This window comes from Lynx rufus, unplaced genomic scaffold (genome assembly GCF_022079265.1).
Source record: "Lynx rufus isolate CCGP_SWC_20201006 ecotype Redwood Valley unplaced genomic scaffold, mLynRuf1.p SCAF_7, whole genome shotgun sequence".
Lineage (NCBI taxonomy): Eukaryota > Metazoa > Chordata > Mammalia > Carnivora > Felidae > Lynx > Lynx rufus.
The window spans coordinates 29,300,026-29,314,350 of NW_025814889.1; positions in this window are offsets into that span (position 1 = coordinate 29,300,026).

Sequence of the window (14,325 nt, forward strand, 5' to 3'; positions counted from 1 at the left end):
ATGAAACATTGGGTTCTACTCCTGAAGCCAATACTACACTGCATGTTAACTAACTTGAATTTAAATGTTTTGATATGTATCCTTTGAGATTTTTCTCACTGCATTAATATATGTTTCTACACATATATCTACAGAAGTACATATAGGTTATTTAAAAAAAAATAATTTATGCATAATTATACAATTTTCAATGGACATGTCTTAGTGGTTATTCCATAGTGATATACAAAGTTCCTATTCTTAATAGCTGCATATCATTACAAAATATTTTGGATATATATATCCCAATTTATTAAAGTGACCTCTGTTTTGACAGACATTTGTATTATTTAAGAATTTTCACTATCATAAATAATACTATAATAAACATCTTTGTTAAAATATTTTTGTGCCCATATTTGGACATTTCTATAAGATAGATTCATGGTTGTAAAATTATTCTGTCAAAGAATATGTAAAATTTTAACTTTGAAAAATAATATTGAATTGGTTTACAAAAGGATTTTGTTAATTGGTTTTCTCATGAAGTATGCATAAGATTGTTCCTTTCCCCAAATCCTTGTGAACTGTGGATATAATCACTATTTTAATTTTTGCCATTTTGATGGTATAAGGTGACATCTCATTATGTTAGTTTTCATTTTCACAATTACTAGAAAATTTGAACATATTTTCTTTAAAAAATTTTTTAAAAATGTTTATTTATTCTTGAGAAAGACAGCGTGCAAGTAGGGGAGGGGCAGAGAGAGAGGGAGACATAGGATCCAAAGCAGGCTCCAGGTTCTGAACTGTTAGCCACAGAGCCCAACGTGGGGCTCAAAGTCACAAATCGTGAGATTGAGACCTGAGCTGAAGTCAGACACTTAACCAACTGAGCCACCCAGGTGCCCTGAACATATTTTCTTATCCTTTTTTGCCTAAGTGAATTTCAAATTTTTGAATTTAGTTCAAAATGCATGAACTATATATTTAAAGTTCATTTTTCTATTGAGTTGTCTATTTATTTATTATTTTTTAAAATTTTAAGTAGGCTCCACACTCAGCATGGAGCCCAACACGGGGCTTAAACTCAAGTGAGATCAAGACCTGAGCTGAGATCAAGAGTTGGACACTTAGCTGACTGAGCCTCGCAGGTGCTCCTTTTAGAAGTGCCCAGGTGTCTTTTTAGAAGGTCTTTATATATTCTTTGTTAGTTACATATGTTGCAAATATGTCTTTTAAGTTTTGCTCATGATATCATGCAATAAATAGAAAATTTAAAATCATGTAATCAAATCTTTTCATTTTTTCCTTGCTGGGTTTTGAGCTTTGAGTGTAAGGCTATTCCTATCCCAAGCTTATAAAATTTTACATTACCTTTCTTTCTTTCTTTCTTTCTTTCTTTCTTTCTTTCTTTCTTTCTTTCTTTCTTTCTTTTTCTTTCTTTCTTTCTTCCTAGAAAGGGAAAGGGCTCAAGCATGAGTGGAGGAGGGGCAGAGAGAGAGGGAGACAGAGTCCCAAGCTGACAGCTCAGAGAGTGACACGGGGCTTGAACTCACAAACCATGAGATCATGACCTGACTCAAACCAAGAGTTGGACAGTTAACCGACTCTGCCACCCAGGTGCCCCTACATTTCTTTTCTTTCTAATACTTTGTAGCTACTTAGCATTTAATATTTTAATTGATTTAGAACTTGTTATATGGTATGAAGTTGGAACTCAATGTAAGTTATTTCCCAGACGGTAGATATATATCCAAACCATTTTACTGAATTGCATATTCTTTCACCAGTGATTCAAAATATCGTATTTTTACAACTAGAAATTTTTGTATCTATGGATCTATTTCTGGGCTTTATAGTCAGTTTCCCTACTTATTTGTTAATGTTTTTCTTCCAAATTTGTCCATTTAAGTCACTATTTATTTTGCATACTTTGCATGATTTGATAAAGCATATCCCCCTGTCACTGTTCTTTTTCTCTTCCATATATATATATTGTGGAATTAGTCCTCCAAATTTCATAAAAATGGTGTTGGAGTTTTTGCTTGGTATAACACTGAATTTAAGGATTGCTATCTGCAGAATAGACATATTGACAATATTGACTTAACCTCTGAATTTGTTTCATTGTCTATGAAAGAGAAATAACTTCATGTGTTATTTTAAGGTATAATATGATATAATCCATGTGCAGTGCTTGAACCAGAGTCTGCTACATTAAAAGCACTCAACAAATGTTAGTCGTTTTAATTACCTTTATTATTATGAACATGGTCTGTCTCTCTTTTTACTCAGGTCTTTATCCCCCTTGATATTATTCTCCAAGGAGTTAGTCTTTTTTTTTTTTTTGTATAGAATTTGCATATTAAAAAATGTTTATTTACTTATTTTGAGAGAGAGGGCAAGGGAGCAAGAAAGTTAATCCCAAGCAGGCTCCATGCTATCAATGCAGAGCCTGACATAGGGCTCCATTTCAGGAACCAAACCATGAGATCATGACTTGAGCTGAAATCAAGTCAGACACTTAACCCACTTAGCCACCCAGGCGCCCATGAATTTGCACATTTTTAATGTTTGTTTCTAGATATTTTATGGTGTAGTTACTATTATGAATGAACTTTTTCTTTCCTGTATCATGTTTTCTTTATTGTTTGTTTAATTTTTATTCATATATATTAAATGCAATAAAATGCATAGATCATAAGCATTTAGTTCAAAAGTTTGACATATAAATGCATCCATATAAACATCATCAGGATTAAGATATAGAACATTTCTATTACCCCTAAAAGTTATCCTGTGCTTCTTTTCAGTCAATATGCCCCTTCCCACAAATATTGTTTTGATTTTTATCATGTCTTAGGTATCTATTGCTGCATAAATGATTATCCAAAACTTTGTGGCTTAAAATACTAAGCAGTACTTATTACATTTTGTAAGTTTTGTGGGTCAGGAATTTGGGACTCCACTGTTTAGATGGTTTCACTAGAGCCTTTCTTGAGATTGTGTCACATGTCAGCAAGGCCCAGGATTGTAGTCATCTGAATGTTTGAATGGTGGCTTATTCACAGGGCCGGCAAGTTCTTCCTCACATGAACCTTATGCAAGTCTGCTTAAGTGTCCTTGTGCTATGGTGGCTGGCTTCCCAGAGTCAGCAATCCAAGTGAGGCTGAGGCAGAAACTGCAATGTATTTTATGACTTAACTCTGGAAGTCATGCACTGTCACTTCTACAATATTGTAGTGGTCACGTGGCCAGACATGATTCAGTGTAGGAAGGGACTGCACAAGGATATGAAAACCAGGAGGCAAAGATCATTGACGGCATCTTGGAGGCTGACAAACATATATCACTATATATATTAGTTTTACTTTTTTGAAATTCATATAAATGGAATCATACAGTATATAGACTTTTGTATTTATCTTCTTTTGCTTATAATGTCTGTGAGATTTATTTATGACACTGTGTGTGGCAGTGGTTATTACTCATGTTACTGATTAGTATTCTATTATATGAGTATGACACAGTTTGGTTACTCGTAGTCTTTTTAATGGACATTTATATGGTTTAAATTTTGTACTATTATAATCAAATGTTCCATGTCCATGTATTTTTGTGTACATATGGGATGGAATTGCTTAGTCAGAGGGTCAGGTTATGGTTACCTTATAAGAAATGACCAAAATGTTTTTGAAAATTGAGTACCATTTCACACACTCATGAGAAATGTATGAGAATTCCAGTAGTTCTATATTCTTGGAACAGTTGGTATTCAGTGATATTTAGCCATTCTAGTGGCTATGTAGTGGTATCTCATTGTGCTTTTAATCTGCAGTATCTTAATGAGAAATAATGTCGCTCATCAATGAATAATTGATACTATGTATTCATTTGTGAAATGTCTGTTCAAATCCTTTTATTATTGGTATGTAAGGATAATTTTTTTTTTTGCTTTTAACTTGTTATAATTTTATTTTTCATTAGTAAATCCTGGAAATACTTTAAAAGTTTTCAGCAAGTTCTAACATTTTTTTTTATTTTTTTTTATTTTATTTATTTATTTATTTATTTATTTATTTATTTATATATGAAATTTATTGACAAATTGGTTTCCATACAACACCCAGTGCTCATCCCAAAAGGTGCCCTCCTCAATACCCATCACCCACCCGCCCCTCCCTCCCACCCCCCATCAACCCTCAGTTTGTTCTCAGTTTTTAACAGTCTCTTATGCTTTGGCTCTCTCCCACTCTAACCTCTTTTTTTTTTTTTTTCCTTCCCCTCCACCATGGGTTCCTGTTAAGTTTCTCAGGATCCACATAAGAGTGAAACCATATGGTATCTGTCTTTCTCTGTATGGCTTATTTCACTTAGCATAACACTCTCCAGTTCCATCCACGTTGCTACAAAAGTCCATATTTCATTTTTTCTCATTGCCACGTAGTATTCCATTGTGTATATAAACCACAATTTCTTTATCCATTCATCTGTTGATGGACATTTAGGCTCTTTCCATAATTTGGCTATTGTTGAGAGTGCTGCTATGAACATTGGGGTACAAGTGCCCCTATGCATCAGTACTCCTGTATCCCTTGGGTAAATTCCTAGCAGTGCTATTGCTGGGTCATAGGGTAGGTCTATTTTTAATTTTCTGAGGAACCTCCACACTGTTTTCCAGAGCGGCTGCACCAATTTGCATTCCCACCAACAGTGCAAGAGGGTTCCCGTTTCTCCACATCCTCTCCAGCATCTATAGTCTCCTGATTTGTTCATTTTGGCCACTCTGACTGGCGTGAGGTGATACCTGAGTGTGGTTTTGATTTGTATTTCCCTGATAAGGAGCGACGCTGAACATCTTTTCATGTGCCTGTTGGCCATCTGGATGTCTTCTTTAGAGAAGTGTCTATTCATGTTTTCTGCCCATTTCTTCACTGGGTTATTTGTTTTTCGGGTGTGGAGTTTAGTGAGCTCTTTATAGATTTTGGATACTAGCCCTTTGTCCGATATGTCATTTGCAAATATCTTTTCCCATTCCGTTGGTTGCCTTTTAGTTTTGTTGGTTGTTTCCTTTGCTGTGCAGAAGCTTTTTATCTTCATAAGGTCCCAGTAATTCACTTTTGCTTTTAATTCCCTTGCCTTTGGGGATGTGTCGAGTAAGAGATTGCTACGGCTGAGGTCAGAGAGGTCTTTTCCTGCTTTCTCCTCTAAGGTTTTGATGGTTTCCTGTCTCACATTTAGGTCCTTTATCCATTTTGAGTTTATTTTTGTAAATGGTGTGAGAAAGTGGTCTAGTTTCAACCTTCTGCATGTTGCTGTCCAGTTCTCCCAGCACCATTTGTTAAAGAGGCTGTCTTTTTTCCATTGGATGTTCTTTCCTGCTTTGTCAAAGATGAGTTGGCCATACGTTTGTGGATCTAGTTCTGGGGTTTCTATTCTATTCCATTGGTCTGTGTGTCTGTTTTTGTGCCAATACCATGCTGTCTTGATGATGACAGCTTTGTAGTAGAGGCTGAAGTCTGGGATTGTGATGCCTCCTGCTTTGGTCTTCTTCTTCAGAATTCCTTTGGCTATTCGGGGCCTTTTGTGGTTCCATATGAATTTTAGGATTGCTTGTTCTAGTTTCGAGAAGAATGCTGGTGCAATTTTGATTGGGATTGCATTGAATGTGTAGATAGCTTTGGGTAGTATTGACATTTTGACAATATTTATTTTTCCAATCCATGAGCAGGGAATGTCTTTCCATTTCTTTAAATCTTCTTCAATTACCTTCATAAGCTTTCTATAGTTTTCAGCATACAGATCCGGTATGTAAGGATAATTTAAAGCATTTTCCTTTTAATCAGCTTTATTGAAGTATATGATACATAAAATAAATTGAAGCCATTTTAAGTGCTCAGTTTGATGAGTTTTGACACAAGTGCATACCCCAATCAAGATATAGAACAAACACCCTGGAAAAAAGCCTGGCATCTTGTGACAAAATTAAACACACACCTACCATATGCCGCAGCAACTTCAGCCCCAAACATTCATTCATTGAATAATTTTAAGCAAAGCATCAGTATGTGGGTGATTATTTTTGTTTTTTTTTATTTAAAAAATTACATATAGTAAAATTGACTTCTTTGGTGTACATTGCTGTGAATTTTAACACATGAATGGATGTAACCATTGTGAATATAGATACAGAATAGTTTCATAATGCTAAAACACTCCCTTATGCTACCCTTTTATAATCACACACTCCCCTACCTCTAACCCCTGGAAAATATCACTTAGCATAATGCCTTTCCAGATTCATCCAAATTGTTTTGTGTATCAATAGTTCCCTTCTATTTACTGCTGAACAGTATTACATTGTAATGACACATCATAGTTTGTTTATGTATTCATCTGTTGAAAGATAATTCATTTTAACTGTGAAAGAAGTCCAGTTTATCAATTTCTTTTTTTACAGTTAGTACTTGACTAAGTACTAAGTGCTATAGTTGTGTCTTGTCTAAGACCCATACCAAGGTCATGAATACATTCTCTCATGTTTTCTTTTAGATTTATGGTTTTTGTTTTTACATTTAGTTCTTTGTTGATTTGGGTCCTCCAGGAAGCAAGTGCTAAGATGAAGTTATAAATGAAAGAGATTTATTAGGGGTTACCACTGTAAAAGTTAAAGGGAAGAAGGAGCAGGAGTGGCAGAGGAAGCTTTCAGACAATGATGCTGAGCTGGTACCTGTGAAAGGAGAGGGAGAATGAAAGAGGATCAGACCATGGCATAGGTGAGAAAGTCTCGGAAAGCCCTGTTGGGATGTCAAGTACAGAGAATGCTCATGGAGGAGTCCCACAATGGCCAGAAATAGCAAATCTTTATATCGCTGTGTGCTTAGTCATCAGCTGGGGAATGCCCAAGAGGCAAGTGGACTTATCTCAAAGGCTGAGACAGAGCCTGATGGCATCTATAGCCAGAGGCTTTCAGCAACCCATACTCTTTGCTTCAGGTTCTTTCTTGAAGGGAGATGTGATCATCACAGTGAGATCTTCATGGTTGTCACAATTCACGCTCTGCTTTGCATGTATTTCTTCTTACACGTTTCTCCTGTGGACCTCTCTTTCTGAGAATAAACTTAAAATAGGGAGGTCTATGGGCTGAACTACAGTCTCCACTGCTGCAGTTAATTTGGGGGCTGAAACTCACACTTATCATGTCCTTTCTCCACCATCCGTTCTAAATTTCCTTCTCTTCAGCTATTCCCTGTGTTGGTCATGACCCAACTTACTTACCCAGCTTACCTGGTGGTGTGACCCAAACTCCTGACTGATCTGATCCCCAGGGCCCACACAGTTCTTAGGCTAGGTTTGCTGCATTTGCTCATTCACAGTTGTAACTGGGAAAGAGAGTATTAAGAGACACTCAGGTGGGTCACCTGAATTACACATGTATTCCTCCCTGCTACCACTGTGTAACATTAGTTCTAGTTTACCCTGTTGATCAGTATCATTTATGCCTGCCAAGTGGTCAGTCCTCTCCCAGCCTCCTGGTTCCTGGAAATAAGGATCCCAGGGTGTCTAGGTGGCAGCTGTGGCAGCTGTGGAAACTGTAGCTTGTAGTTCAATAGGAGACTTGCTGTTCCCTTTGGGGACCTAGATTTTTAAGTTTCCAAAGTCCAGAGTTGCAGGAAGAAAAGCACAGAGTTCTTTAGTGGTTATTGGGAATGATGCTAACTGGGATATCTCCTGCTTCCATCCCTATGCTTCCAGACCCATGTATTTCACTGGTTCTTCCAGGATGGAATGGGCACAAATTAATCAACTTGCCCCCAAATGACCCAGTGGCCTCCTCAAGGAATGGTGTCACACTAGGTTATTGGCCTCTGTTGCTGTCATGGTGGATATTCAGTAGCTTGATTGGCCTCGGTAAGAGGAACTTCATGGTTTTGGACTGATGTGTAGCCTCCATCTCTCCTACTGTGACCACTTTTTCATGTGCCCAATGTGCCAGGTTCAGTATGCCTGAAGACAGAGGTTGGCTAATATCAATTAGCTGAATGATTTTGTCCACTAAGTTGTTCAGTGCTTCTTCTGCAGTGGATGCCTTCTAAGTAGGCAGTTATATGTGATATGGAAAATTTCATGTGTCTGTCCACATGCCTCTACGTAGGATCTTGTCTCTGACCTGTCAGTCTATTTCCTTCTATGCCCTTGATCAGTAGGCCAAGCAGTTTTCCACCATCCATGAGTCCATATATATTCTTATGTTGAGCCACTTCTTCCCTGCAAAGTGGATAAACAGAGGCACTGCTCACAACTTCTCTCATTAGGAAAAATTTGCTTCAACACTGTCATTCAAGATCATCCCAAACAATGGCTATAGTGCAGCCACCATCTATTTTTGTCTTGCAAATCATATTTTTTGAATGTAACTGACTTCTGAATTGCTCTCTGCCGTATGGCTTTGATTACAATTTGATTGCTGTTTTCTTAATCTTGCTTCTCAGTATTGGAAGTAGCAGCAAATGGCCCCAGCTTCTTTACCTCCTATGCAAAACCTTGTCAAAATATTTGTTGTCTTTTTCACAGACATTCTCATACCTGTTATTCAGGCATTTCATCGGATGGACAAATCCCACCCAACTGTTATTATAAACAAACAGGACAGATTGGACTGACTGCCATCGTACAGTCCCTCCAAAAACAAGGACTCTCAATTAGTTGAACAGGAGTAAGAAACCTAAGGTGTATCAGTGGCTGGGAGGCCATATTGGAACCACTGTCAACATGTGCACTTATGAGAGCAATAGGTGCCACTTGGGGGAGGGGAGCATTGCTCAAAAATGGTCAATAAGACTTTACTCCCGGGGACACCAGGGACTCCTCTAGGACTATACTTTTTGTTTGAAATCCTCCAACTTATTCTTTTTCAAAGTTGTTTTGCTTATTGCATGTCCTTTGCATTTTGAAAGGAATTTTAGTACCATTTCTTTGAAAAGACCTGTTGGTATTTTGATTGGGATTATATTGAATTTATAGATCGAGTAGGGGAGAACTGACATCTTAACATTATTAAATCTTCTAATTCATGAGCCCAGTATATCGGCATTTATTTAGATATTTATTTTCTCTCAGCAAGTTTTTATAATTTTCAGTGTAGAGGTTTTGCACATTTTTTTCAGTAGTATGCATAAATATTTCATGTATTTGATGCCATGGTAAGTGGTGTTTATTGTATTTTACTTTCTCATTGTTTATCAAGAGCATACAGAAACACAATTGGTTTTTGTATTTTGGTCTTGTATCCTGCAACCATGTTATGCTTATTAATTAATTTTTGAAGATTTCATCAGATTTTCTACGTAGATCATTTTGTCTCTTTATCAAAATTTCATTTTTCTTCCTTTGCAGTTTGAATGCCTTCATTTCTTTTTCCTGGACTTTCACATTGGTTAGGACTTCCATTAAGTACATTGTTGAAAAGAAGTAATGAGAACAGACATCCTTGTCCTGTTCCTTATCATAGAGAGAAAGCGGTCAATCTTTACCATTAAGTATGATATTAGCTATAGGTTTTCACTGATGTGTTTTATAAGGCTGAGAAAATTTCTAATTCAAGTTTTCAGATTATGAAAAATCTGGAATGGATGTTGGATTTTTTTCAATTATTTTTTTCAGCCCCTCTTTAGATAATCATCTGTGTGCATATGTGTGTGTGTTTAGCCTGTAAATATGATGAATTACATTGATTATCATGCTTTAAAAATTTTTTTAATATAATTTATTGTCAAATTGGCTTACATACAACATCCAGTGCTCGTCCCAACAAATGCCCTTCTCAATGCTTATTACCCACTTTCTCCTCTCCCCCACCTCTATCAACCCTCAAGTTTGTTCTCTGTATTTAAGAGTTTCCTATGGTTTGCCTCCCCCCTTCTCTGTTTGTAACTATGAAATTAAAAAAAAAATTTTTAATGTTTATTTTTGAGAGAGATGGAGAGACAGAGTGCAAGCAAGGTAGGGGCAGAGAGGGAGACACAGAATCGGAAGCAGGCTCCAGGCTCCTCACTGTCAGCACAGAGTATGATGTGGGGCTTGAACTCATGAACTGTAAGACCATGACCTGAGCCAAAGTTGGACACTCAACCAACTGAACCACCCAGGTGCCCCTTTATAAAAACTTTTTTTAACATTTATTTATCTTTGAGAGAGAGAGAGAGAGAGAGAGAGAGAGAGAGAGAGAGAGAGAGGCAGAGAGAGAGGGAGACACAGAATCTGAAACAGGCTCCAGGCTCTGAGCTGTCAGCACAAAGCCTGACAGGGGCCTTGAACTCTGGAACAGCGAGATCATGACCTAGGGCGAAGATGGACGCTTAACCTACTGAGCCACCCAGGCGCCCTGCATTGATTCTCATATGTTATTGCAAACTTGCATCCCTGGAATAAACCCCAGCTGGTCATGACTACTATTTTTTTATATATTGTTTGGTTCAATTTGCTAAAATTTCATTGACAATTATTGCATATATGTTCATGTGGGATATTGACCTGTAGTTTTCTTTTCTTATAATGTTTTTGATGTCAGTGTTAGGGTAATGCTGCCTCACAAAATGAGTTGGGAAGTATTGCTGGATCCTCTGCAATTTTCTGGATCTCATTTGTATAAAATTTTACTGCTTATTCTTTAATGTTTTATATTATTCACCAATGATGCCATCTGGGCTTAGGGTTCTTTTGGTGGAAAACTTTTCTTGATTTTTTAACTACAAATTCAATTTCTTTAGTATATATAATAGTACTCACGATATCAATTTCTTGAATAAGCTTTGGTCATTTCTTTCAGGAAATTTATCCATTTTGTCCAAGATTTTGAATTTATAGGCATAAAGTTGTTCATAAAGTCCCTTATTATCTTGTTGACATCTGTAGAGTTTATACTGATGAGTTTATATTTATTTTTTATTGATTTATTTCTGTTCTTAACCATTTCCTTTATTCTTCCTTTGTGTTTCATTTGCTCTTCTTTTTTTAGTGCCTTTCCTTTCTAATTTGAAGTCATTTATTTGAGAACTTTCTTCTTTTCTATTACAGGTGTGTAGAAATTTACCTTTATATGTTACTTTAGCAGCATCCTGCACATTTTGATATGATTTGTTTTCATTTTCATTCAGTTCAAAATAATTTCTATTTTGACTATTTCTTTGACACATGAATTACTATTTGGTTGATAATGTTGTTAGTGTTGAAAGCGGTATTCAAGTTTCTATATCCTAACTGATTTTCTGTCTACATATTTTATGGAGGGAGATATGATGAAATCTCTGACTTTAATTGTAGATTTTAATTGTAGTTTTGTCTATTCTTCTTGGAGTCCTATCAGCTTTTGTTTTGTATATTTTGATCCTCTTGTTAGTTTCATAAATGTTTAGGATTGTTATGTCTTCTTAATGAATGACTTATCATTATGTAATAACCCATTTTATCCCTGGTAATCATCTTTACTCAAAAATCCAGTTTTTCTGTAATTGATATAAAAACTACAGCTTTCTTTTGAGTAATGTTAGCATGGTACCTCTTTTTCCATCTATTGGGATACAATTTTCCATGGATCTCTTACATTTTTGCACTTTTGAAAAAAAGTTGTAACATTTACTTAACAAGCATTTATTGTATGCTATATCTAGGAAAGGATAAAACACAAATATTTTCTGTCTTTTAAATGTGTATATCTCAATATATAGAAAGTTTATGTTACATATAAGCATATTAGTTTATATATATGAATAAATATATCACTGTATCACATAACTTCTATATAACTCTGAAAATTAGGAAATGAGTCAGTAGGAAATTCCACTTCTTTTTGTAAGAATTTAAATTGTCCCAGATCCTTGAAATGACCACATTATCAATTGAATATAAATTGAAATATTTTTAAGATTAGCAAATGAGTCTCCTTTGCATATGATGTAGGTGCTTTTTAAATTGTTGCTTTGGCTCTGGAGGGTAAGGGTGGTGAATGAGTCTAGGCACAAGCCCTTTAAGAGTGGATGTTCCATTATTAGAGCCACATGGTTCTCCTGGAAGTAAGCCTTGTTTTTCAAGGCCAGACATTCTGTGGCTTGTTTCTCTGGTGCAGATCCCAAGATTGGGGAGCCTTTGTCCTCAGGGACAAGCTCTTATGTTATGAGATCTCTCCTAATTGTGGGTCTGCTGGGATTTGGAGAGGTTTCTTGCAAGACTTGGTCTTTACCTCTCCTACCTGTCTCAATGTGCCCCTTTCTCCTACGTTGCAGAAGTGCTGTTCACTTAGCTTCCAAAGTCCTTTGCAGAGGGAATTTTTCCATATGTAGCTGGAAATTTCTTGTGTTTGGGGGAGGAGGTGAGTTCAGGATCCTTCTATGTCTCAATTTGGAGCCCTCTTCCATTTTTGTACTTCTTGTTTCAGATTTTGTTCTGGGCTATGTTTCTAAAAATGTTTTTATTTATTTTTGAGAGAGAGAGAGAGAGAAAGAGTACAAGCAGGGGAGGGTCAGAAAAAGAGGGAGACACAGAATCTGAAGCAGGATCCAGGCTCTGAACTGTCAGCATAGAGCCCAATGTGGGGTTCGAACCCGTGAATTGCAAGATCATGACCTGAGCAGAAGTCAGACGCTTAACCAACTGAGCCACCCAGGTGCCCTAGAACTATTTATTTGAATATTCATATAGCAAACCAAACAAGCCATTATTAAAAAATTAAATTATATCAAGTTAGTATTTTTAAATATTAAAACATTGTACTTTGGGCAACAAAACTTTATTTGGAGAGTGTTTTAAATCAATAGTTTTCATTTTTTAAAAGAAAAAATTCATTTCTTGAAGTCAAACTATCAAAAAAACTCTACCTTGGAAAATTACATCTTTTGAAGTAGTATGCAAACTGATGGCAATAGACTGTTGTGTGGCATGATGCAACTTTCTAGTCCATTTTACTTTTTAATTATTTTTTAAGTTTATTTATTTATTTTGAGAGAGAGTACAAGCAGGGGATGGGCAGAGAAGAGGGGAGAAAGAGAGAGAGAGAGAGAGAGAGAGAGAGAGGACCCCAAGCAGGCTCGGTGCTAATAGGATGGACCCTGAAGCAGGATTTGGTGTCTGGAGCTGTGAGGGCATGACTTGAGCAGAAATCAAGACTCAAAAGGCTTAAGGGGCTAAGCCACCCAGATGCCTCTCTGGTACATTTTATTTTTAAAATACGAAGCCGCTGCACAATTCCCTGGGAGCTTAAAGTCTGGTAAGGGACTCTACCAAACCCCGGATTGTAAAGAACTTTAGACAACGGCAGACTTTAAGGGCCTGGGGCTCAGGTTTTGCTGGTGATGAAGCCCAAGTTCTCAAAGCACCAAAGAGGCCCCTGTTTTATTTCTTTAGGCCAAATGACTAAAAGAATCTCACTTGTGCAGCGTCCTGGAGGGAAGTACACAGCCCAGGGAGCAAGAAACAACAGAAAGCGCAGTCTGGACTGTATTACTTCGTAGGGCTCCACAGTTGCCGAAAATCCTCTAGCCTTCAGTTCCGGGAAAGACTCGGTTCAGCCTTTGGCTCCTAGAGCGGCGGCGGATCGCGCGCGACGGGGGCGCGCGGCGCGGGTCTCTCGGGGCGGGGGCGCGCGGCGGGGGCGTCGGTGACGCGGCGTCAACCGCCCATCTCGCGGTTTAGCGCCGGGCCTGTCGTTGCCGCCGCCTCAGGGCGCAGAGGCCCGGCCTTTCCGCCCAAATGTCAGTTTGTAAAATAGCAAGGCTGGAGTCTGAAGGGTTTGCAGGCTTCCGCCTTGAAGGAAGTCTGGGAGGCTCGGCATTTCCAACTCTTTCACCTTAGAGCCCGCTTGGCCAAGGCAAAACCGCCCAGTAACCTGGCTTCCAGCGGCCTCAGCAGGTATTCTAGCCACTGGGAGGGGAGGCGCCTGCGGTCCTTCCCTCCGCGGAGTGTGAGGGTTTCTGTTGTGTTCTCTGGCAAAAGCGGCAGCTGTGCCTCTGTTGATGAGAAATCTAAGACGATAATCGTAGCTTCTCTGCCCTGTGTCGCCCCCTCCCCCATTTCGTTGTGTACTGTATCATTAAAGCGTTTGAGATGAATCCTTGAAGGGAGATCAGAAAACGTTTTCTTTGTGGTAGAAGGTGACTGATAAACTTGGGCAAATTTGTGGTGATCTACTCCTCCTAGGATAGTTAGGATTAAATGAAGAAAATACGTAAAATCCCTAAATATTTCTTGTAAATACAAGCGTTTAGTCCATGTAACCTTTATTTTATTTTTTTAATGTTTGTTTATTTTTGAGACAGAGAGAGACAGAGCATGAACGGGGGAGGGTCAGAG